General features: G+C 33.8%; 16 non-coding genes across 16 annotated transcripts; all 16 read right to left on the bottom strand.

The window, feature by feature from the left end:
- Positions 1-112: 112 nt before the first annotated feature.
- Positions 113-198, bottom strand: TRNAR-UCU (transfer RNA arginine (anticodon UCU)). Its single transcript is given in 2 exon segments — positions 113-148; positions 162-198. It is a non-coding gene; the product is annotated as a tRNA-Arg (tRNA).
- Positions 199-1,524: 1,326 nt separating this feature from the next.
- Positions 1,525-1,610, bottom strand: TRNAR-UCU (transfer RNA arginine (anticodon UCU)). Its single transcript is given in 2 exon segments — positions 1,525-1,560; positions 1,574-1,610. It is a non-coding gene; the product is annotated as a tRNA-Arg (tRNA).
- Positions 1,611-3,894: 2,284 nt separating this feature from the next.
- TRNAR-UCU (transfer RNA arginine (anticodon UCU)) lies at positions 3,895-3,980 on the bottom strand. Its single transcript is given in 2 exon segments — positions 3,895-3,930; positions 3,944-3,980. It is a non-coding gene; the product is annotated as a tRNA-Arg (tRNA).
- Positions 3,981-5,306: 1,326 nt separating this feature from the next.
- Positions 5,307-5,392, bottom strand: TRNAR-UCU (transfer RNA arginine (anticodon UCU)). Its single transcript is given in 2 exon segments — positions 5,307-5,342; positions 5,356-5,392. It is a non-coding gene; the product is annotated as a tRNA-Arg (tRNA).
- Positions 5,393-6,718: 1,326 nt separating this feature from the next.
- Positions 6,719-6,804, bottom strand: TRNAR-UCU (transfer RNA arginine (anticodon UCU)). Its single transcript is given in 2 exon segments — positions 6,719-6,754; positions 6,768-6,804. It is a non-coding gene; the product is annotated as a tRNA-Arg (tRNA).
- Positions 6,805-8,130: 1,326 nt separating this feature from the next.
- On the bottom strand, positions 8,131-8,216 carry TRNAR-UCU (transfer RNA arginine (anticodon UCU)). The gene is given in 2 exon segments: positions 8,131-8,166; positions 8,180-8,216. It is a non-coding gene; the product is annotated as a tRNA-Arg (tRNA).
- Positions 8,217-9,546: 1,330 nt separating this feature from the next.
- On the bottom strand, positions 9,547-9,632 carry TRNAR-UCU (transfer RNA arginine (anticodon UCU)). Its single transcript is given in 2 exon segments — positions 9,547-9,582; positions 9,596-9,632. It is a non-coding gene; the product is annotated as a tRNA-Arg (tRNA).
- Positions 9,633-10,877: 1,245 nt separating this feature from the next.
- Positions 10,878-10,963, bottom strand: TRNAR-UCU (transfer RNA arginine (anticodon UCU)). The gene is given in 2 exon segments: positions 10,878-10,913; positions 10,927-10,963. It is a non-coding gene; the product is annotated as a tRNA-Arg (tRNA).
- Positions 10,964-11,750: 787 nt separating this feature from the next.
- Positions 11,751-11,836, bottom strand: TRNAR-UCU (transfer RNA arginine (anticodon UCU)). Its single transcript is given in 2 exon segments — positions 11,751-11,786; positions 11,800-11,836. It is a non-coding gene; the product is annotated as a tRNA-Arg (tRNA).
- Positions 11,837-13,162: 1,326 nt separating this feature from the next.
- Positions 13,163-13,248, bottom strand: TRNAR-UCU (transfer RNA arginine (anticodon UCU)). Its single transcript is given in 2 exon segments — positions 13,163-13,198; positions 13,212-13,248. It is a non-coding gene; the product is annotated as a tRNA-Arg (tRNA).
- A 1,326-nt stretch (positions 13,249-14,574) lies between these two features.
- Positions 14,575-14,660, bottom strand: TRNAR-UCU (transfer RNA arginine (anticodon UCU)). Its single transcript is given in 2 exon segments — positions 14,575-14,610; positions 14,624-14,660. It is a non-coding gene; the product is annotated as a tRNA-Arg (tRNA).
- Positions 14,661-15,986: 1,326 nt separating this feature from the next.
- Positions 15,987-16,072, bottom strand: TRNAR-UCU (transfer RNA arginine (anticodon UCU)). The gene is given in 2 exon segments: positions 15,987-16,022; positions 16,036-16,072. It is a non-coding gene; the product is annotated as a tRNA-Arg (tRNA).
- Positions 16,073-17,398: 1,326 nt separating this feature from the next.
- On the bottom strand, positions 17,399-17,484 carry TRNAR-UCU (transfer RNA arginine (anticodon UCU)). The gene is given in 2 exon segments: positions 17,399-17,434; positions 17,448-17,484. It is a non-coding gene; the product is annotated as a tRNA-Arg (tRNA).
- A 1,326-nt stretch (positions 17,485-18,810) lies between these two features.
- On the bottom strand, positions 18,811-18,896 carry TRNAR-UCU (transfer RNA arginine (anticodon UCU)). Its single transcript is given in 2 exon segments — positions 18,811-18,846; positions 18,860-18,896. It is a non-coding gene; the product is annotated as a tRNA-Arg (tRNA).
- Positions 18,897-21,180: 2,284 nt separating this feature from the next.
- TRNAR-UCU (transfer RNA arginine (anticodon UCU)) lies at positions 21,181-21,266 on the bottom strand. The gene is given in 2 exon segments: positions 21,181-21,216; positions 21,230-21,266. It is a non-coding gene; the product is annotated as a tRNA-Arg (tRNA).
- A 1,330-nt stretch (positions 21,267-22,596) lies between these two features.
- Positions 22,597-22,682, bottom strand: TRNAR-UCU (transfer RNA arginine (anticodon UCU)). The gene is given in 2 exon segments: positions 22,597-22,632; positions 22,646-22,682. It is a non-coding gene; the product is annotated as a tRNA-Arg (tRNA).
- Positions 22,683-23,188: the final 506 nt, after the last annotated feature.

The raw sequence follows: 23,188 nt of genomic DNA, 5'->3' as shown, positions 1-23,188 counted from the left end.
TTCTAATTTTCTCTAAATGTTAATATTAAGCGCAGATCTGATACATTTTTTTTCCTTTTTCATATTTCCAACAACTGAGACAAAGTATGAATGTCACACAAACTTTAAAATATGACTCTGGTGGGACTCAAACCCACAACCTTTGAATCACATCAGTTCCCTAGAAGTCCAATGCGCTATCCATTGCGCCACAGAGCCACAAGTCTCTTACTTGAAGTAGGTGTTTTGTCAAATCGAGATACTCAACATTTTCCTGATGACTGGATAACAGAAAGATTTCTTTTCTCTATGGAACTTTGCTTTTGTTTTCTTATTTGTAAAGGTAAAACTGATCAGAAAGAAAATGCATATAATGTAAAAGGGAAAGATCTATTTCATACTAAAACTCATTACATGCACTTTTTTAGTCTTACATGCCAGGAGTTCATTATAAATTACTAACAGAGTTCCCTGTTGGTAAAATGTGGCACAGTAATGTATGCAAGACCACAAAAGGGGTTGATTTTGCTGGTTTCTGACTCTCAAGCTTTGATCTTTTTTACTTTCTACAGCTTCAATGCAGTAGCCACTGACCCTTAGGAACTTAAGCCTAGAAAAATGGCTTGGAACATCAGTTTCATTGTACGCTAATGGGACACTGGTTTGGGAAGGATATTAGTCAAAACAAAGGAAATAATTTTAGCCATATGATAAGACTATCAGAGAACATTTGTTTTAGTCCAAATAAATGCAGGGAAATTTTCTGGAGTACTCCTGCTAGATATCCTGATTTTAGAAGTCAGCAATGCTTTTCTTTAGAAGTTTTTCCTTTCCTCATTTTTTCCTTTTACAGTTTTTCTAAAAATATCTAGGACTGTACATTAATGGCCAAAAGATTTCAGACTGATACAAAATTTGGCTTTCACAAAGTTTACTGCTTCAGATTTTATAGTGGTAATTTGTGTTAACGCTAGATTATTATGAAAAGAGATCAGATGATTTGTCCAAAATTATAAACTAATTTCTTACCATAAAAATTAACTTAATAACAAAAAACTCATTTCCACTGAATTTCGGCTCTCCAAAAATTACCTGCTTACATGATTTCAGTGATCTCGTTAGCGAAGCAGAAAGTGTTTATGAGGACAAGGCAGCTGATATCACTCTGTTCTCATCTTTAAACTTATTTCGACACTTTTTAGCCAAAGAATGTCCACGTTTTGCATATCTTGTAAACACATACAAAAATGACTTTTAAAAAGGTTCAAATTAAAAAAACAACTTGGGACTACTGAAAACAGGAAACAGAACACCAATCACTAGACAAACAATATGCAATAATTTATTGTGCCCTATATGCTATTGTTTGTGTCAATGAGCCTTTAGTATCTGCTCCTTCTACGTTCTTTGACAAGTTCAAACCTAAATACGGCTTCTAATTTTCTCTAAATGTTAATATTAAGCGCAGATCTGATACATTTTTTTTCCTTTTTCATATTTCCAACAACTGAGACAAAGTATGAATGTCACACAAACTTTAAAATATGACTCTGGTGGGACTCGAACCCACAACCTTTGAATCACATCAGTTCCCTAGAAGTCCAATGCGCTATCCATTGCGCCACAGAGCCACAAGTCTCTTACTTGAAGTAGGTGTTTTGTCAAATCTAGATACTCAACATTTTCCTGATGACTGGATAACAGAAAGATTTCTTTTCTCTATGGAACTTTGCTTTTGTTTTCTTATTTGTAAAGGTAAAACTGATCAGAAAGAAAATGCATATAATGTAAAAGGGAAAGATCTATTTCATACTAAAACTCATTACATGCACTTTTTTAGTCTTACATGCCAGGAGTTCATTATAAATTACTAACAGAGTTCCCTGTTGGTAAAATGTGGCACAGTAATGTATGCAAGACCACAAAAGGGGTTGATTTTGCTGGTTTCTGACTCTCAAGCTTTGATCTTTTTTACTTTCTACAGCTTCAATGCAGTAGCCACTGACCCTTAGGAACTTAAGCCTAGAAAAATGGCTTGGAACATCAGTTTCGTTGTACGCTAATGGGACACTGGTTTGGGAAGGATATTAGTCAAAACAAAGGAAATAATTTTAGCCATATGATAAGACTATCAGAGAACATTTGTTTTAGTCCAAATGAATGCAGAGAAATTTTCTGGAGTGCTCCTGCTAGGTATCCTGATTTTAGAAGTCAGCAATGCTTTTCTTTAGAAGTTTTTCCTTTCCTCATTTTTTCCTTTTACAGTTTTTCTAAAAATATCTAGGACTGTACATTAATGGCCAAAAGATTTCAGACTGATACAAAATTTGGCTTTCACAAAGTTTACTGCTTCAGATTTTATAGTGGTAATTTGTGTTAACGCTAGATTATTATGAAAAGAGATCAGATGATTTGTCCAAAATTATAAACTAATTTCTTACCATAAAAATTAACTTAATAACAAAAAACTCATTTCCACTGAATTTCAGCTCTCCAAAAATTACCTGCTTACATGATTTCAGTGATCTCGTTAGCGAAGCAGAAAGTGTTTATGAGGACAAGGCAGCTGATATCACTCTGTTCTCATCTTTAAACTTATTTCGACACTTTTTAGCCAAAGAATGTCCATGTTTTGCATATCTTGTAAACACATACAAAAATGACTTTTAAAAAGGTTCAAATTAAAAAAACAACTTGGGACTACTGAAAACAGGAAACAGAACACCAATCACTAGACAAACAATATGCAATAATTTATTGTGCCCTATATGCTATTGTTTGTGTCAATGAGCCTTTAGTATCTGCTCCTTCTACGTTCTTTGACAAGTTCAAACCTAAATACGGCTTCTAATTTTCTCTAAATGTTAATATTAAGCGCAGATCTGATACATTTTTTTGCTGGTTTCTGACTCTCAAGCTTTGATCTTTTTTACTTTCTACAGCTTCAATGCAGTAGCCACTGACCCTTAGGAACTTAAGCCTAGAAAAATGGCTTGGAACATCAGTTTCGTTGTACGCTAATGGGACACTGGTTTGGGAAGGATATTAGTCAAAACAAAGGAAATAATTTTAGCCATATGATAAGACTATCAGAGAACATTTGTTTTAGTCCAAATAAATGCAGGGAAATTTTCTGGAGTACTCCTGCTAGATATCCTGATTTTAGAAGTCAGCAATGCTTTTCTTTAGAAGTTTTTCCTTTCCTCATTTTTTCCTTTTACAGTTTTTCTAAAAATATCTAGGACTGTACATTAATGACCAAAAGATTTCAGACTGATACAAAATTTGGCTTTCACAAAGTTTACTGCTTCAGATTTTATAGTGGTAATTTGTGTTAACGCTAGATTATTATGAAAAGAGATCAGATGATTTGTCCAAAATTATAAACTAATTTCTTACCATAAAAATTAACTTAATAACAAAAAACTCATTTCCACTGAATTTCGGCTCTCCAAAAATTACCTGCTTACATGATTTCAGTGATCTCGTTAGCGAAGCAGAAAGTGTTTATGAGGACAAGGCAGCTGATATCACTCTGTTCTCATCTTTAAACTTATTTCGACACTTTTTAGCCAAAGAATGTCCACGTTTTGCATATCTTGTAAACACATACAAAAATGACTTTTAAAAAGGTTCAAATTAAAAAAAGAACTTGGGACTACTGAAAACAGGAAACAGAACACCAATCACTAGACAAACAATATGCAATAATTTATTGTGCCCTATATGCTATTGTTTGTGTCAATGAGCCTTTAGTATCTGCTCCTTCTACGTTCTTTGACAAGTTCAAACCTAAATACGGCTTCTAATTTTCTCTAAATGTTAATATTAAGCGCAGATCTGATACATTTTTTTTCCTTTTTCATATTTCCAACAACTGAGACAAAGTATGAATGTCACACAAACTTTAAAATATGACTCTGGTGGGACTCGAACCCACAACCTTTGAATCACATCAGTTCCCTAGAAGTCCAATGCGCTATCCATTGCGCCACAGAGCCACAAGTCTCTTACTTGAAGTAGGTGTTTTGTCAAATCTAGATACTCAACATTTTCCTGATGACTGGATAACAGAAAGATTTCTTTTCTCTATGGAACTTTGCTTTTGTTTTCTTATTTGTAAAGGTAAAACTGATCAGAAAGAAAATGCATATAATGTAAAAGGGAAAGATCTATTTCATACTAAAACTCATTACATGCACTTTTTTAGTCTTACATGCCAGGAGTTCATTATAAATTACTAACAGAGTTCCCTGTTGGTAAAATGTGGCACAGTAATGTATGCAAGACCACAAAAGGGGTTGATTTTGCTGGTTTCTGACTCTCAAGCTTTGATCTTTTTTACTTTCTACAGCTTCAATGCAGTAGCCACTGACCCTTAGGAACTTAAGCCTAGAAAAATGGCTTGGAACATTAGTTTCGTTGTACGCTAATGGGACACTGGTTTGGGAAGGATATTAGTCAAAACAAAGGAAATAATTTTAGCCATATGATAAGACTATCAGAGAACATTTGTTTTAGTCCAAATGAATGCAGGGAAATTTTCTGGAGTGCTCCTGCTAGATATCCTGATTTTAGAAGTCAGCTATGCTTTTCTTTAGAAGTTTTTCCTTTCCTCATTTTTTCCTTTTACAGTTTTTCTAAAAATATCTAGGACTGTACATTAATGGCCAAAAGATTTCAGACTGATACAAAATTTGGCTTTCACAAAGTTTACTGCTTCAGATTTTATAGTGGTAATTTGTGTTAACGCTAGATTATTATGAAAAGAGTTCAGATGATTTGTCCAAAATTATAAACTAATTTCTTACCATAAAAATTAACTTAATAACAAAAAACTCATTTCCACTGAATTTCGGCTCTCCAAAAATTACTTGCTTACATGATTTCAGTGATCTCGTTAGCGAAGCCAAAAGTGTTTATGAGGACAAGGCAGCTGATATCACTCTGTTCTCATCTTTAAACATATTTCGACACTTTTTAGCCAAAGAATGTCCACGTTTTGCATATCTTGTAAACACATACAAAAATGACTTTTAAAAAGGTTCAAATTAAAAAAAGAACTTGGGACTACTGAAAACAGGAAACAGAACACCAATCACTAGACAAACAATATGCAATAATTTATTGTGCTCTATATGCTATTGTTTGTGTCAATGAGCCTTTAGTATCTGCTCCTTCTACGTTCTTTGACAAGTTCAAACCTAAATACGGCTTCTAATTTTCTCTAAATGTTAATATTAAGCGCAGATCTGATACATTTTTTTTCCTTTTTCATATTTCCAACAACTGAGACAAAGTATGAATGTCACACAAACTTTAAAATATGACTCTGGTGGGACTCAAACCCACAACCTTTGAATCACATCAGTTCCCTAGAAGTCCAATGCGCTATCCATTGCGCCACAGAGCCACAAGTCTCTTACTTGAAGTAGGTGTTTTGTCAAATCTAGATACTCAACATTTTCCTGATGACTGGATAACAGAAAGATTTCTTTTCTCTATGGACCTTTGCTTTTGTTTTCTTATTTGTAAAGGTAAAACTGATCAGAAAGAAAATGCATATAATGTAAAAGGGAAAGATCTATTTCATACTAAAACTCATTACATGCACTTTTTTAGTCTTACATGCCAGGAGTTCATTATAAATTACTAACAGAGTTCCCTGTTGGTAAAATGTGGCACAGTAATGTATGCAAGACCACAAAAGGGGTTGATTTTGCTGGTTTCTGACTCTCAAGCTTTGATCTTTTTTACTTTCTACAGCTTCAATGCAGTAGCCACTGACCCTTAGGAACTTAAGCCTAGAAAAATGGCTTGGAACATCAGTTTCGTTGTACGCTAATGGGACACTGGTTTGGGAAGGATATTAGTCAAAACAAAGGAAATAATTTTAGCCATATGATAAGACTATCAGAGAACATTTGTTTTAGTCCAAATGAATGCAGGGAAATTTTCTGGAGTGCTCCTGCTAGATATCCTGATTTTAGAAGTCAGCTATGCTTTTCTTTAGAAGTTTTTCCTTTCCTCATTTTTTCCTTTTACAGTTTTTCTAAAAATATCTAGGACTGTACATTAATGGCCAAAAGATTTCAGACTGATACAAAATTTGGCTTTCACAAAGTTTACTGCTTCAGATTTTATAGTGGTAATTTGTGTTAACGCTAGATTATTATGAAAAGAGTTCAGATGATTTGTCCAAAATTATAAACTAATTTCTTACCATAAAAATTAACTTAATAACAAAAAACTCATTTCCACTGAATTTCGGCTCTCCAAAAATTACTTGCTTACATGATTTCAGTGATCTCGTTAGCGAAGCCAAAAGTGTTTATGAGGACAAGGCAGCTGATATCACTCTGTTCTCATCTTTAAACATATTTCGACACTTTTTAGCCAAAGAATGTCCACGTTTTGCATATCTTGTAAACACATACAAAAATGACTTTTAAAAAGGTTCAAATTAAAAAAAGAACTTGGGACTACTGAAAACAGGAAACAGAACACCAATCACTAGACAAACAATATGCAATAATTTATTGTGCTCTATATGCTATTGTTTGTGTCAATGAGCCTTTAGTATCTGCTCCTTCTACGTTCTTTGACAAGTTCAAACCTAAATACGGCTTCTAATTTTCTCTAAATGTTAATATTAAGCGCAGATCTGATACATTTTTTTTCCTTTTTCATATTTCCAACAACTGAGACAAAGTATGAATGTCACACAAACTTTAAAATATGACTCTGGTGGGACTCAAACCCACAACCTTTGAATCACATCAGTTCCCTAGAAGTCCAATGCGCTATCCATTGCGCCACAGAGCCACAAGTCTCTTACTTGAAGTAGGTGTTTTGTCAAATCTAGATACTCAACATTTTCCTGATGACTGGATAACAGAAAGATTTCTTTTCTCTATGGACCTTTGCTTTTGTTTTCTTATTTGTAAAGGTAAAACTGATCAGAAAGAAAATGCATATAATGTAAAAGGGAAAGATCTATTTCATACTAAAACTCATTACATGCACTTTTTTAGTCTTACATGCCAGGAGTTCATTATAAATTACTAACAGAGTTCCCTGTTGGTAAAATGTGGCACAGTAATGTATGCAAGACCACAAAAGGGGTTGATTTTGCTGGTTTCTGACTCTCAAGCTTTGATCTTTTTTACTTTCTACAGCTTCAATGCAGTAGCCACTGACCCTTAGGAACTTAAGCCTAGAAAAATGGCTTGGAACATCAGTTTCGTTGTACGCTAATGGGACACTGGTTTGGGAAGGATATTAGTCAAAACAAAGGAAATAATTTTAGCCATATGATAAGACTATCAGAGAACATTTGTTTTAGTCCAAATGAATGCAGGGAAATTTTCTGGAGTGCTCCTGCTAGATATCCTGATTTTAGAAGTCAGCTATGCTTTTCTTTAGAAGTTTTTCCTTTCCTCATTTTTTCCTTTTACAGTTTTTCTAAAAATATCTAGGACTGTACATTAATGGCCAAAAGATTTCAGACTGATACAAAATTTGGCTTTCACAAAGTTTACTGCTTCAGATTTTATAGTGGTAATTTGTGTTAACGCTAGATTATTATGAAAAGAGATCAGATGATTTGTCCAAAATTATAAACTAATTTCTTACCATAAAAATTAACTTAATAACAAAAAACTCATTTCCACTGAATTTCGGCTCTCCAAAAATTACCTGCTTACATGATTTCAGTGATCTCGTTAGCGAAGCAGAAAGTGTTTATGAGGACAAGGCAGCTGATATCACTCTGTTCTCATCTTTAAACTTATTTCGACACTTTTTAGCCAAAGAATGTCCACGTTTTGCATATCTTGTAAACACATACAAAAATGACTTTTAAAAAGGTTCAAATTAAAAAAAGAACTTGGGACTACTGAAAACAGGAAACAGAACACCAATCACTAGACAAACAATATGCAATAATTTATTGTGCCCTATATGCTATTGTTTGTGTCAATGAGCCATTAGTATCTGCTCCTTCTACGTTCTTTGACAAGTTCAAACCTAAATACGGCTTCTAATTTTCTCTAAATGTTAATATGAAGCGCAGATCTGATACATTTTTTTTCCTTTTTCATATTTCCAACAACTGAGACACAGTATGAATGTCACACAAACTTTAAAATATGACTCTAGTGGGACTCGAACCCACAACCTTTGAATCACATCAGTTCCCTAGAAGTCCAATGCGCTATCCATTGCGCCACAGAGCCACAAGTCTCTTACTTGAAGTAGGTGTTTTGTCAAATCTAGATACTCAACATTTTCCTGATGACTGGATAACAGAAAGATTTCTTTTCTCTATGGAACTTTGCTTTTGTTTTCTTATTTGTAAAGGTAAAACTGATCAGAAAGAAAATGCATATAATGTAAAAGGGAAAGATCTATTTCATACTAAAACTCATTACATGCACTTTTTTAGTCTTACATGCCAGGAGTTCATTATAAATTACTAACAGAGTTCCCTGTTGGTAAAATGTGGCACAGTAATGTATGCAAGACCACAAAAGGGGTTGATTTTGCTGGTTTCTGACTCTCAAGCTTTGATCTTTTTTACTTTCTACAGCTTCAATGCAGTAGCCACTGACCCTTAGGAACTTAAGCCTAGAAAAATGGCTTGGAACATCAGTTTCGTTGTACGCTAATGGGACACTGGTTTGGGAAGGATATTAGTCAAAACAAAGGAAATAATTTTAGCCATATGATAAGACTATCAGAGAACATTTGTTTTAGTCCAAATGAATGCAGGGAAATTTTCTGGAGTGCTCCTGCTAGATATCCTGATTTTAGAAGTCAGCTATGCTTTTCTTTAGAAGTTTTTCCTTTCCTCATTTTTTCCTTTTACAGTTTTTCTAAAAATATCTAGGACTGTACATTAATGGCCAAAAGATTTCAGACTGATACAAAATTTGGCTTTCACAAAGTTTACTGCTTCAGATTTTATAGTGGTAATTTGTGTTAACGCTAGATTATTATGAAAAGAGATCAGATGATTTGTCCAAAATTATAAACTAATTTCTTACCATAAAAATTAACTTAATAACAAAAAACTCATTTCCACTGAATTTCGGCTCTCCAAAAATTACTTGCTTACATGATTTCAGTGATCTCGTTAGCGAAGCAGAAAGTGTTTATGAGGACAAGGCAGCTGATATCACTCTGTTCTCATCTTTAAACTTATTTCGACACTTTTTAGCCAAAGAATGTCCACGTTTTGCATATCTTGTAAACACATACAAAAATGACTTTTAAAAAGGTTCAAATTAAAAAAACAACTTGGGACTACTGAAAACAGGAAACAGAACACCAATCACTAGACAAACAATATGCAATAATTTATTGTGCCCTATATGCTATTGTTTGTGTCAATGAGCCTTTATAAAGTATCTGCTCCTTCTACGTTCTTTGACAAGTTCAAACCTAAATACGGCTTCTAATTTTCTCTAAATGTTAATATGAAGCGCAGATCTGATACATTTTTTTTCCTTTTTCATATTTCCAACAACTAAGACAAAGTATGAATGTCACACAAACTTTAAAATATGACTCTGGTGGGACTCGAACCCACAACCTTTGAATCACATCAGTTCCCTAGAAGTCCAATGCGCTATCCATTGCGCCACAGAGCCACAAGTCTCTTACTTGAAGTAGGTGTTTTGTCAAATCTAGATACTCAACATTTTCCTGATGACTGGATAACAGAAAGATTTCTTTTCTCTATGGAACTTTGCTTTTGTTTTCTTATTTGTAAAGGTAAAACTGATCAGAAAGAAAATGCATATAATGTAAAAGGGAAAGATCTATTTCATACTAAAACTCATTACATGCACTTTTTTAGTCTTACATGCCAGGAGTTCATTATAAATTACTAACAGAGTTCCCTGTTGGTAAAATGTGGCACAGTAATGTATGCAAGACCACAAAAGGGGTTGATTTTGCTGGTTTCTGACTCTCAAGCTTTGATCTTTTTTACTTTCTACAGCTTCAATGCAGTAGCCACTGACCCTTAGGAACTTAAGCCTAGAAAAATGGCTTGGAACATCAGTTTCATTGTACGCTAATGGGACACTGGTTTGGGAAGGATATTAGTCAAAACAAAGGAAATAATTTTAGCCATATGATAAGACTATCAGAGAACATTTGTTTTAGTCCAAATAAATGCAGGGAAATTTTCTGGAGTACTCCTGCTAGATATCCTGATTTTAGAAGTCAGCAATGCTTTTCTTTAGAAGTTTTTCCTTTCCTCATTTTTTCCTTTTACAGTTTTTCTAAAAATATCTAGGACTGTACATTAATGGCCAAAAGATTTCAGACTGATACAAAATTTGGCTTTCACAAAGTTTACTGCTTCAGATTTTATAGTGGTAATTTGTGTTAACGCTAGATTATTATGAAAAGAGATCAGATGATTTGTCCAAAATTATAAACTAATTTCTTACCATAAAAATTAACTTAATAACAAAAAACTCATTTCCACTGAATTTCGGCTCTCCAAAAATTACCTGCTTACATGATTTCAGTGATCTCGTTAGCGAAGCAGAAAGTGTTTATGAGGACAAGGCAGCTGATATCACTCTGTTCTCATCTTTAAACTTATTTCGACACTTTTTAGCCAAAGAATGTCCACGTTTTGCATATCTTGTAAACACATACAAAAATGACTTTTAAAAAGGTTCAAATTAAAAAAACAACTTGGGACTACTGAAAACAGGAAACAGAACACCAATCACTAGACAAACAATATGCAATAATTTATTGTGCCCTATATGCTATTGTTTGTGTCAATGAGCCTTTATAAAGTATCTTTATTTTTTTCCTTTTTCATATTTCCAACAACTAAGACAAAGTATGAATGTCACACAAACTTTAAAATACAACTCTGGTGGGACTCGAACCCACAACCTTTGAATCACATCAGTTCCCTAGAAGTCCAATGCGCTATCCATTGCGCCACAGAGCCACAAGTCTCTTACTTGAAGTAGGTGTTTTGTCAAATCTAGATACTCAACATTTTCCTGATGACTGGATAACAGAAAGATTTCTTTTCTCTATGGAACTTTGCTTTTGTTTTCTTATTTGTAAAGGTAAAACTGATCAGAAAGAAAATGCATATAATGTAAAAGGGAAAGATCTATTTCATACTAAAACTCATTACATGCACTTTTTTAGTCTTACATGCCAGGAGTTCATTATAAATTACTAACAGAGTTCCCTGTTGGTAAAATGTGGCACAGTAATGTATGCAAGACCACAAAAAACTCATTTCCACTGAATTTCGGCTCTCCAAAAATTACCTGCTTACATGATTTCAGTGATCTCGTTAGCGAAGCAGAAAGTGTTTATGAGGACAAGGCAGCTGATATCACTCTGTTCTCATCTTTAAACTTATTTCGACACTTTTTAGCCAAAGAATGTCCATGTTTTGCATATCTTGTAAACACATACAAAAATTACTTTTAAAAAGGTTCAAATTAAAAAAACAACTTGGGACTACTGAAAACAGGAAACAGAACACCAATCACTAGACAAACAATATGCAATAATTTATTGTGCCCTATATGCTATTGTTTGTGTCAATGAGCCTTTAGTATCTGCTCCTTCTACGTTCTTTGACAAGTTCAAACCTAAATACGGCTTCTAATTTTCTCTAAATGTTAATATTAAGCGCAGATCTGATACATTTTTTTTCCTTTTTCATATTTCCAACAACTGAGACAAAGTATGAATGTCACACAAACTTTAAAATATGACTCTGGTGGGACTCGAACCCACAACCTTTGAATCACATCAGTTCCCTAGAAGTCCAATGCGCTATCCATTGCACCACAGAGCCACAAGTCTCTTACTTGAAGTAGGTGTTTTGTCAAATCTAGATACTCAACATTTTCCTGATGACTGGATAACAGAAAGATTTCTTTTCTCTATGGAACTTTGCTTTTGTTTTCTTATTTGTAAAGGTAAAACTGATCAGAAAGAAAATGCATATAATGTAAAAGGGAAAGATCTATTTCATACTAAAACTCATTACATGCACTTTTTTAGTCTTACATGCCAGGAGTTCATTATAAATTACTAACAGAGTTCCCTGTTGGTAAAATGTGGCACAGTAATGTATGCAAGACCACAAAAGGGGTTGATTTTGCTGGTTTCTGACTCTCAAGCTTTGATCTTTTTTACTTTCTACAGCTTCAATGCAGTAGCCACTGACCCTTAGAAACTTAAGCCTAGAAAAATGGCTTGGAACATCAGTTTCGATGTACGCTAATGGGACACTGGTTTGGGAAGGATATTAGTCAAAACAAAGGAAATAATTTTAGCCATATGATAAGACTATCAGAGAACATTTGTTTTAGTCCAAATGAATGCAGGGAAATTTTCTGGAGTGCTCCTGCTAGATATCCTGATTTTAGAAGTCAGCTATGCTTTTCTTTAGAAGTTTTTCCTTTCCTCATTTTTTCCTTTTACAGTTTTTCTAAAAATATCTAGGACTGTACATTAATGGCCAAAAGATTTCAGACTGATACAAAATTTGGCTTTCACAAAGTTTACTGCTTCAGATTTTATAGTGGTAATTTGTGTTAACGCTAGATTATTATGAAAAGAGTTCAGATGATTTGTCCAAAATTATAAACTAATTTCTTACCATAAAAATTAACTTAATAACAAAAAACTCATTTCCACTGAATTTCGGCTCTCCAAAAATTACTTGCTTACATGATTTCAGTGATCTCGTTAGCGAAGCAGAAAGTGTTTATTAGGACAAGGCAGCTGATATCACTCTGTTCTCATCTTTAAACTTATTTCGACACTTTTTAGCCAAAGAATGTCCACGTTTTGCATATCTTGTAAACACATACAAAAATGACTTTTAAAAAGGTTCAAATTAAAAAAAGAACTTGGGACTACTGAAAGCAGGAAACAGAACACCAATCACTAGACAAACAATATGCAATAATTTATTGTGCCCTATATGCTATTGTTTGTGTCAATGAGCCTTTAGTATCTGCTCCTTCTACGTTCTTTGACAAGTTCAAACCTAAATACGGCTTCTAATTTTCTCTAAATGTTAATATTAAGCGCAGATCTGATACATTTTTTTTCCTTTTTCATATTTCCAACAACTGAGACAAAGTATGAATGTCACACAAACTTTAAAATATGACTCTGGTGGGACTCAAACCCACAACCTTTGAATCACATCAGTTCCCTAGAAGTCCAATGCGCTATCCATTGCGCCACAGAGCCACAAGTCTCTTACTTGAAGTAGGTGTTTTGTCAAATCGAGATACTCAACATTTTCCTGATGACTGGATAACAGAAAGATTTCTTTTCTCTATGGAACTTTGCTTTTGTTTTCTTATTTGTAAAGGTAAAACTGATCAGAAAGAAAATGCATATAATGTAAAAGGGAAAGATCTATTTCATACTAAAACTCATTACATGCACTTTTTTAGTCTTACATGCCAGGAGTTCATTATAAATTACTAACAGAGTTCCCTGTTGGTAAAATGTGGCACAGTAATGTATGCAAGACCACAAAAGGGGTTGATTTTGCTGGTTTCTGACTCTCAAGCTTTGATCTTTTTTACTTTCTACAGCTTCAATGCAGTAGCCACTGACCCTTAGGAACTTAAGCCTAGAAAAATGGCTTGGAACATCAGTTTCGTTGTACGCTAATGGGACACTGGTTTGGGAAGGATATTAGTCAAAACAAAGGAAATAATTTTAGCCATATGATAAGACTATCAGAGAACATTTGTTTTAGTCCAAATGAATGCAGGGAAATTTTCTGGAGTGCTCCTGCTAGATATCCTGATTTTAGAAGTCAGCTATGCTTTTCTTTAGAAGTTTTTCCTTTCCTCATTTTTTCCTTTTACAGTTTTTCTAAAAATATCTAGGACTGTACATTAATGGCCAAAAGATTTCAGACTGATACAAAATTTGGCTTTCACAAAGTTTACTGCTTCAGATTTTATAGTGGTAATTTGTGTTAACGCTAGATTATTATGAAAAGAGTTCAGATGATTTGTCCAAAATTATAAACTAATTTCTTACCATAAAAATTAACTTAATAACAAAAAACTCATTTCCACTGAATTTCGGCTCTCCAAAAATTACTTGCTTACATGATTTCAGTGATCTCGTTAGCGAAGCAGAAAGTGTTTATTAGGACAAGGCAGCTGATATCACTCTGTTCTCATCTTTAAACTTATTTCGACACTTTTTAGCCAAAGAATGTCCACGTTTTGCATATCTTGTAAACACATACAAAAATGACTTTTAAAAAGGTTCAAATTAAAAAAAGAACTTGGGACTACTGAAAACAGGAAACAGAACACCAATCACTAGACAAACAATATGCAATAATTTATTGTGCCCTATATGCTATTGTTTGTGTCAATGAGCCTTTAGTATCTGCTCCTTCTACGTTCTTTGACAAGTTCAAACCTAAATACGGCTTCTAATTTTCTCTAAATGTTAATATTAAGCGCAGATCTGATACATTTTTTTTCCTTTTTCATATTTCCAACAACTGAGACAAAGTATGAATGTCACACAAACTTTAAAATATGACTCTGGTGGGACTCAAACCCACAACCTTTGAATCACATCAGTTCCCTAGAAGTCCAATGCGCTATCCATTGCGCCACAGAGCCACAAGTCTCTTACTTGAAGTAGGTGTTTTGTCAAATCGAGATACTCAACATTTTCCTGATGACTGGATAACAGAAAGATTTATTTTCTCTATGGAACTTTGCTTTTGTTTTCTTATTTGTAAAGGTAAAACTGATCAGAAAGAAAATGCATATAATGTAAAAGGGAAAGATCTATTTCATACTAAAACTCATTACATGCACTTTTTTAGTCTTACATGCCAGGAGTTCATTATAAATTACTAACAGAGTTCCCTGTTGGTAAAATGTGGCACAGTAATGTATGCAAGACCACAAAAGGGGTTGATTTTGCTGGTTTCTGACTCTCAAGCTTTGATCTTTTTTACTTTCTACAGCTTCAATGCAGTAGCCACTGACCCTTAGGAACTTAAGCCTAGAAAAATGGCTTGGAACATCAGTTTCGTTGTACGCTAATGGGACACTGGTTTGGGAAGGATATTAGTCAAAACAAAGGAAATAATTTTAGCCATATGATAAGACTATCAGAGAACATTTGTTTTAGTCCAAATGAATGCAGGGAAATTTTCTGGAGTGCTCCTGCTAGATATCCTGATTTTAGAAGTCAGCTATGCTTTTCTTTAGAAGTTTTTCCTTTCCTCATTTTTTCCTTTTACAGTTTTTCTAAAAATATCTAGGACTGTACATTAATGGCCAAAAGATTTCAGACTGATACAAAATTTGGCTTTCACAAAGTTTACTGCTTCAGATTTTATAGTGGTAATTTGTGTTAACGCTAGATTATTATGAAAAGAGTTCAGATGATTTGTCCAAAATTATAAACTAATTTCTTACCATAAAAATTAACTTAATAACAAAAAACTCATTTCCACTGAATTTCGGCTCTCCAAAAATTACTTGCTTACATGATTTCAGTGATCTCGTTAGCGAAGCAGAAAGTGTTTATTAGGACAAGGCAGCTGATATCACTCTGTTCTCATCTTTAAACTTATTTCGACACTTTTTAGCCAAAGAATGTCCACGTTTTGCATATCTTGTAAACACATACAAAAATGACTTTTAAAAAGGTTCAAATTAAAAAAACAACTTGGGACTACTGAAAACAGGAAACAGAACACCAATCACTAGACAAACAATATGCAATAATTTATTGTGCCCTATATGCTATTGTTTGTGTCAATGAGCCTTTAGTATCTGCTCCTTCTACGTTCTTTGACAAGTTCAAACCTAAATACGGCTTCTAATTTTCTCTAAATGTTAATATTAAGCGCAGATCTGATACATTTTTTTTCCTTTTTCATATTTCCAACAACTGAGACAAAGTATGAATGTCACACAAACTTTAAAATATGACTCTGGTGGGACTCGAACCCACAACCTTTGAATCACATCAGTTCCCTAGAAGTCCAATGCGCTATCCATTGCGCCACAGAGCCACAAGTCTCTTACTTGAAGTAGGTGTTTTGTCAAATCGAGATACTCAACATTTTCCTGATGACTGGATAACAGAAAGATTTCTTTTCTCTATGGAACTTTGCTTTTGTTTTCTTATTTGTAAAGGTAAAACTGATCAGAAAGAAAATGCATATAATGTAAAAGGGAAAGATCTATTTCATACTAAAACTCATTACATGCACTTTTTTAGTCTTACATGCCAGGAGTTCATTATAAATTACTAACAGAGTTCCCTGTTGGTAAAATGTGGCACAGTAATGTATGCAAGACCACAAAAGGGGTTGATTTTGCTGGTTTCTGACTCTCAAGCTTTGATCTTTTTTACTTTCTACAGCTTCAATGCAGTAGCCACTGACCCTTAGGAACTTAAGCCTAGAAAAATGGCTTGGAACATCAGTTTCGTTGTACGCTAATGGGACACTGGTTTGGGAAGGATATTAGTCAAAACAAAGGAAATAATTTTAGCCATATGATAAGACTATCAGAGAACATTTGTTTTAGTCCAAATGAATGCAGGGAAATTTTCTGGAGTGCTCCTGCTAGATATCCTGATTTTAGAAGTCAGCTATGCTTTTCTTTAGAAGTTTTTCCTTTCCTCATTTTTTCCTTTTACAGTTTTTCTAAAAATATCTAGGACTGTACATTAATGGCCAAAAGATTTCAGACTGATACAAAATTTGGCTTTCACAAAGTTTACTGCTTCAGATTTTATAGTGGTAATTTGTGTTAACGCTAGATTATTATGAAAAGAGTTCAGATGATTTGTCCAAAATTATAAACTAATTTCTTACCATAAAAATTAACTTAATAACAAAAAACTCATTTCCACTGAATTTCGGCTCTCCAAAAATTACTTGCTTACATGATTTCAGTGATCTCGTTAGCGAAGCAGAAAGTGTTTATTAGGACAAGGCAGCTGATATCACTCTGTTCTCATCTTTAAACTTATTTCGACACTTTTTAGCCAAAGAATGTCCACGTTTTGCATATCTTGTAAACACATACAAAAATGACTTTTAAAAAGGTTCAAATTAAAAAAAGAACTTGGGACTACTGAAAGCAGGAAACAGAACACCAATCACTAGACAAACAATATGCAATAATTTATTGTGCCCTATATGCTATTGTTTGTGTCAATGAGCCTTTAGTATCTGCTCCTTCTACGTTCTTTGACAAGTTCAAACCTAAATACGGCTTCTAATTTTCTCTAAATGTTAATATTAAGCGCAGATCTGATACATTTTTTTTCCTTTTTCATATTTCCAACAACTGAGACAAAGTATGAATGTCACACAAACTTTAAAATATGACTCTGGTGGGACTCAAACCCACAACCTTTGAATCACATCAGTTCCCTAGAAGTCCAATGCGCTATCCATTGCGCCACAGAGCCACAAGTCTCTTACTTGAAGTAGGTGTTTTGTCAAATCGAGATACTCAACATTTTCCTGATGACTGGATAACAGAAAGATTTCTTTTCTCTATGGAACTTTGCTTTTGTTTTCTTATTTGTAAAGGTAAAACTGATCAGAAAGAAAATGCATATAATGTAAAAGGGAAAGATCTATTTCATACTAAAACTCATTACATGCACTTTTTTAGTCTTACATGCCAGGAGTTCATTATAAATTACTAACAGAGTTCCCTGTTGGTAAAATGTGGCACAGTAATGTATGCAAGACCACAAAAGGGGTTGATTTTGCTGGTTTCTGACTCTCAAGCTTTGATCTTTTTTACTTTCTACAGCTTCAATGCAGTAGCCACTGACCCTTAGGAACTTAAGCCTAGAAAAATGGCTTGGAACATCAGTTTCATTGTACGCTAATGGGACACTGGTTTGGGAAGGATATTAGTCAAAACAAAGGAAATAATTTTAGCCATATGATAAGACTATCAGAGAACATTTGTTTTAGTCCAAATAAATGCAGGGAAATTTTCTGGAGTACTCCTGCTAGATATCCTGATTTTAGAAGTCAGCAATGCTTTTCTTTAGAAGTTTTTCCTTTCCTCATTTTTTCCTTTTACAGTTTTTCTAAAAATATCTAGGACTGTACATTAATGGCCAAAAGATTTCAGACTGATACAAAATTTGGCTTTCACAAAGTTTACTGCTTCAGATTTTATAGTGGTAATTTGTGTTAACGCTAGATTATTATGAAAAGAGATCAGATGATTTGTCCAAAATTATAAACTAATTTCTTACCATAAAAATTAACTTAATAACAAAAAACTCATTTCCACTGAATTTCGGCTCTCCAAAAATTACCTGCTTACATGATTTCAGTGATCTCGTTAGCGAAGCAGAAAGTGTTTATGAGGACAAGGCAGCTGATATCACTCTGTTCTCATCTTTAAACTTATTTCGACACTTTTTAGCCAAAGAATGTCCACGTTTTGCATATCTTGTAAACACATACAAAAATGACTTTTAAAAAGGTTCAAATTAAAAAAACAACTTGGGACTACTGAAAACAGGAAACAGAACACCAATCACTAGACAAACAATATGCAATAATTTATTGTGCCCTATATGCTATTGTTTGTGTCAATGAGCCTTTAGTATCTGCTCCTTCTACGTTCTTTGACAAGTTCAAACCTAAATACGGCTTCTAATTTTCTCTAAATGTTAATATTAAGCGCAGATCTGATAAATTTTTTTTCCTTTTTCATATTTCCAACAACTGAGACAAAGTATGAATGTCACACAAACTTTAAAATATGACTCTGGTGGGACTCGAACCCACAACCTTTGAATCACATCAGTTCCCTAGAAGTCCAATGCGCTATCCATTGCGCCACAGAGCCACAAGTCTCTTACTTGAAGTAGGTGTTTTGTCAAATCTAGATACTCAACATTTTCCTGATGACTGGATAACAGAAAGATTTCTTTTCTCTATGGAACTTTGCTTTTGTTTTCTTATTTGTAAAGGTAAAACTGATCAGAAAGAAAATGCATATAATGTAAAAGGGAAAGATCTATTTCATACTAAAACTCATTACATGCACTTTTTTAGTCTTACATGCCAGGAGTTCATTATAAATTACTAACAGAGTTCCCTGTTGGTAAAATGTGGCACAGTAATGTATGCAAGACCACAAAAGGGGTTGATTTTGCTGGTTTCTGACTCTCAAGCTTTGATCTTTTTTACTTTCTACAGCTTCAATGCAGTAGCCACTGACCCTTAGGAACTTAAGCCTAGAAAAATGGCTTGGAACATCAGTTTCGTTGTACGCTAATGGGACACTGGTTTGGGAAGGATATTAGTCAAAACAAAGGAAATAATTTTAGCCATATGATAAGACTATCAGAGAACATTTGTTTTAGTCCAAATGAATGCAGAGAAATTTTCTGGAGTGCTCCTGCTAGATATCCTGATTTTAGAAGTCAGCAATGCTTTTCTTTAGAAGTTTTTCCTTTCCTCATTTTTTCCTTTTACAGTTTTTCTAAAAATATCTAGGACTGTACATTAATGGCCAAAAGATTTCAGACTGATACAAAATTTGGCTTTCACAAAGTTTACTGCTTCAGATTTTATAGTGGTAATTTGTGTTAACGCTAGATTATTATGAAAAGAGATCAGATGATTTGTCCAAAATTATAAACTAATTTCTTACCATAAAAATTAACTTAATAACAAAAAACTCATTTCCACTGAATTTCAGCTCTCCAAAAATTACCTGCTTACATGATTTCAGTGATCTCGTTAGCGAAGCAGAAAGTGTTTATGAGGACAAGGCAGCTGATATCACTCTGTTCTCATCTTTAAACTTATTTCGACACTTTTTAGCCAAAGAATGTCCACGTTTTGCATATCTTGTAAACACATACAAAAATGACTTTTAAAAAGGTTCAAATTAAAAAAACAACTTGGGACTACTGAAAACAGGAAACAGAACACCAATCACTAGACAAACAATATGCAATAATTTATTGTGCCCTATATGCTATTGTTTGTGTCAATGAGCCTTTAGTATCTGCTCCTTCTACGTTCTTTGACAAGTTCAAACCTAAATACGGCTTCTAATTTTCTCTAAATGTTAATATTAAGCGCAGATCTGATACATTTTTTTGCTGGTTTCTGACTCTCAAGCTTTGATCTTTTTTACTTTCTACAGCTTCAATGCAGTAGCCACTGACCCTTAGGAACTTAAGCCTAGAAAAATGGCTTGGAACATCAGTTTCGTTGTACGCTAATGGGACACTGGTTTGGGAAGGATATTAGTCAAAACAAAGGAAATAATTTTAGCCATATGATAAGACTATCAGAGAACATTTGTTTTAGTCCAAATGAATGCAGGGAAATTTTCTGGAGTGCTCCTGCTAGATATCCTGATTTTAGAAGTCAGCTATGCTTTTCTTTAGAAGTTTTTCCTTTCCTCATTTTTTCCTTTTACAGTTTTTCTAAAAATATCTAGGACTGTACATTAATGGCCAAAAGATTTCAGACTGATACAAAATTTGGCTTTCACAAAGTTTACTGCTTCAGATTTTATAGTGGTAATTTGTGTTAACGCTAGATTATTATGAAAAGAGATCAGATGATTTGTCCAAAATTATAAACTAATTTCTTACCATAAAAATTAACTTAATAACAAAAAACTCATTTCCACTGAATTTCGGCTCTCCAAAAATTACCTGCTTACATGATTTCAGTGATCTCGTTAGCGAAGCAGAAAGTGTTTATGAGGACAAGGCAGCTGATATCACTCTGTTCTCATCTTTAAACTTATTTCGACACTTTTTAGCCAAAGAATGTCCACGTTTTGCATATCTTGTAAACACATACAAAAATGACTTTTAAAAAGGTTCAAATTAAAAAAAGAACTTGGGACTACTGAAAACAGGAAACAGAACACCAATCACTAGACAAACAATATGCAATAATTTATTGTGCCCTATATGCTATTGTTTGTGTCAATGAGCCTTTAGTATCTGCTCCTTCTACGTTCTTTGACAAGTTCAAACCTAAATACGGCTTCTAATTTTCTCTAAATGTTAATATGAAGCGCAGATCTGATACATTTTTTTTCCTTTTTCATATTTCCAACAACTGAGACACAGTATGAATGTCACACAAACTTTAAAATATGACTCTAGTGGGACTCGAACCCACAACCTTTGAATCACATCAGTTCCCTAGAAGTCCAATGCGCTATCCATTGCGCCACAGAGCCACAAGTCTCTTACTTGAAGTAGGTGTTTTGTCAAATCTAGATACTCAACATTTTCCTGATGACTGGATAACAGAAAGATTTCTTTTCTCTATGGAACTTTGCTTTTGTTTTCTTATTTGTAAAGGTAAAACTGATCAGAAAGAAAATGCATATAATGTAAAAGGGAAAGATCTATTTCATACTAAAACTCATTACATGCACTTTTTTAGTCTTACATGCCAGGAGTTCATTATAAATTACTAACAGAGTTCCCTGTTGGTAAAATGTGGCACAGTAATGTATGCAAGACCACAAAAGGGGTTGATTTTGCTGGTTTCTGACTCTCAAGCTTTGATCTTTTTTACTTTCTACAGCTTCAATGCAGTAGCCACTGACCCTTAGGAACTTAAGCCTAGAAAAATGGCTTGGAACATCAGTTTCGTTGTACGCTAATGGGACACTGGTTTGGGAAGGATATTAGTCAAAACAAAGGAAATAATTTTAGCCATATGATAAGACTATCAGAGAACATTTGTTTTAGTCCAAATGAATGCAGGGAAATTTTCTGGAGTGCTCCTGCTAGATATCCTGATTTTAGAAGTCAGCTATGCTTTTCTTTAGAAGTTTTTCCTTTCCTCATTTTTTCCTTTTACAGTTTTTCTAAAAATATCTAGGACTGTACATTAATGGCCAAAAGATTTCAGACTGATACAAAATTTGGCTTTCACAAAGTTTACTGCTTCAGATTTTATAGTGGTAATTTGTGTTAACGCTAGATTATTATGAAAAGAGATCAGATGATTTGTCCAAAATTATAAACTAATTTCTTACCATAAAAATTAACTTAATAACAAAAAACTCATTTCCACTGAATTTCGGCTCTCCAAAAATTACTTGCTTACATGATTTCAGTGATCTCGTTAGCGAAGCAGAAAGTGTTTATGAGGACAAGGCAGCTGATATCACTCTGTTCTCATCTTTAAACTTATTTCGACACTTTTTAGCCAAAGAATGTCCACGTTTTGCATATCTTGTAAACACATACAAAAATGACTTTTAAAAAGGTTCAAATTAAAAAAACAACTTGGGACTACTGAAAACAGGAAACAGAACACCAATCACTAGACAAACAATATGCAATAATTTATTGTGCCCTATATGCTATTGTTTGTGTCAATGAGCCTTTATAAAGTATCTGCTCCTTCTACGTTCTTTGACAAGTTCAAACCTAAATACGGCTTCTAATTTTCTCTAAATGTTAATATGAAGCGCAGATCTGATACATTTTTTTTCCTTTTTCATATTTCCAACAACTAAGACAAAGTATGAATGTCACACAAACTTTAAAATATGACTCTGGTGGGACTCGAACCCACAACCTTTGAATCACATCAGTTCCCTAGAAGTCCAATGCGCTATCCATTGCGCCACAGAGCCACAAGTCTCTTACTTGAAGTAGGTGTTTTGTCAAATCTAGATACTCAACATTTTCCTGATGACTGGATAACAGAAAGATTTCTTTTCTCTATGGAACTTTGCTTTTGTTTTCTTATTTGTAAAGGTAAAACTGATCAGAAAGAAAATGCATATAATGTAAAAGGGAAAGATCTATTTCATACTAAAACTCATTACATGCACTTTTTTAGTCTTACATGCCAGGAGTTCATTATAAATTACTAACAGAGTTCCCTGTTGGTAAAATGTGGCACAGTAATGTATGCAAGACCACAAAAGGGGTTGATTTTGCTGGTTTCTGACTCTCAAGCTTTGATCTTTTTTACTTTCTACAGCTTCAATGCAGTAGCCACTGACCCTTAGGAACTTAAGCCTAGAAAAATGGCTTGGAACATCAGTTTCATTGTACGCTAATGGGACACTGGTTTGGGAAGGATATTAGTCAAAACAAAGGAAATAATTTTAGCCATATGATAAGACTATCAGAG

This window comes from Ranitomeya variabilis, chromosome 1, assembly GCF_051348905.1.
Source record: "Ranitomeya variabilis isolate aRanVar5 chromosome 1, aRanVar5.hap1, whole genome shotgun sequence".
NCBI classification, from domain to species: Eukaryota; Metazoa; Chordata; class Amphibia; order Anura; family Dendrobatidae; genus Ranitomeya; species Ranitomeya variabilis.
The sequence above is the reverse complement of the archived record's forward strand: the minus strand, read 5'-3'. Positions and strand labels throughout refer to the sequence as shown.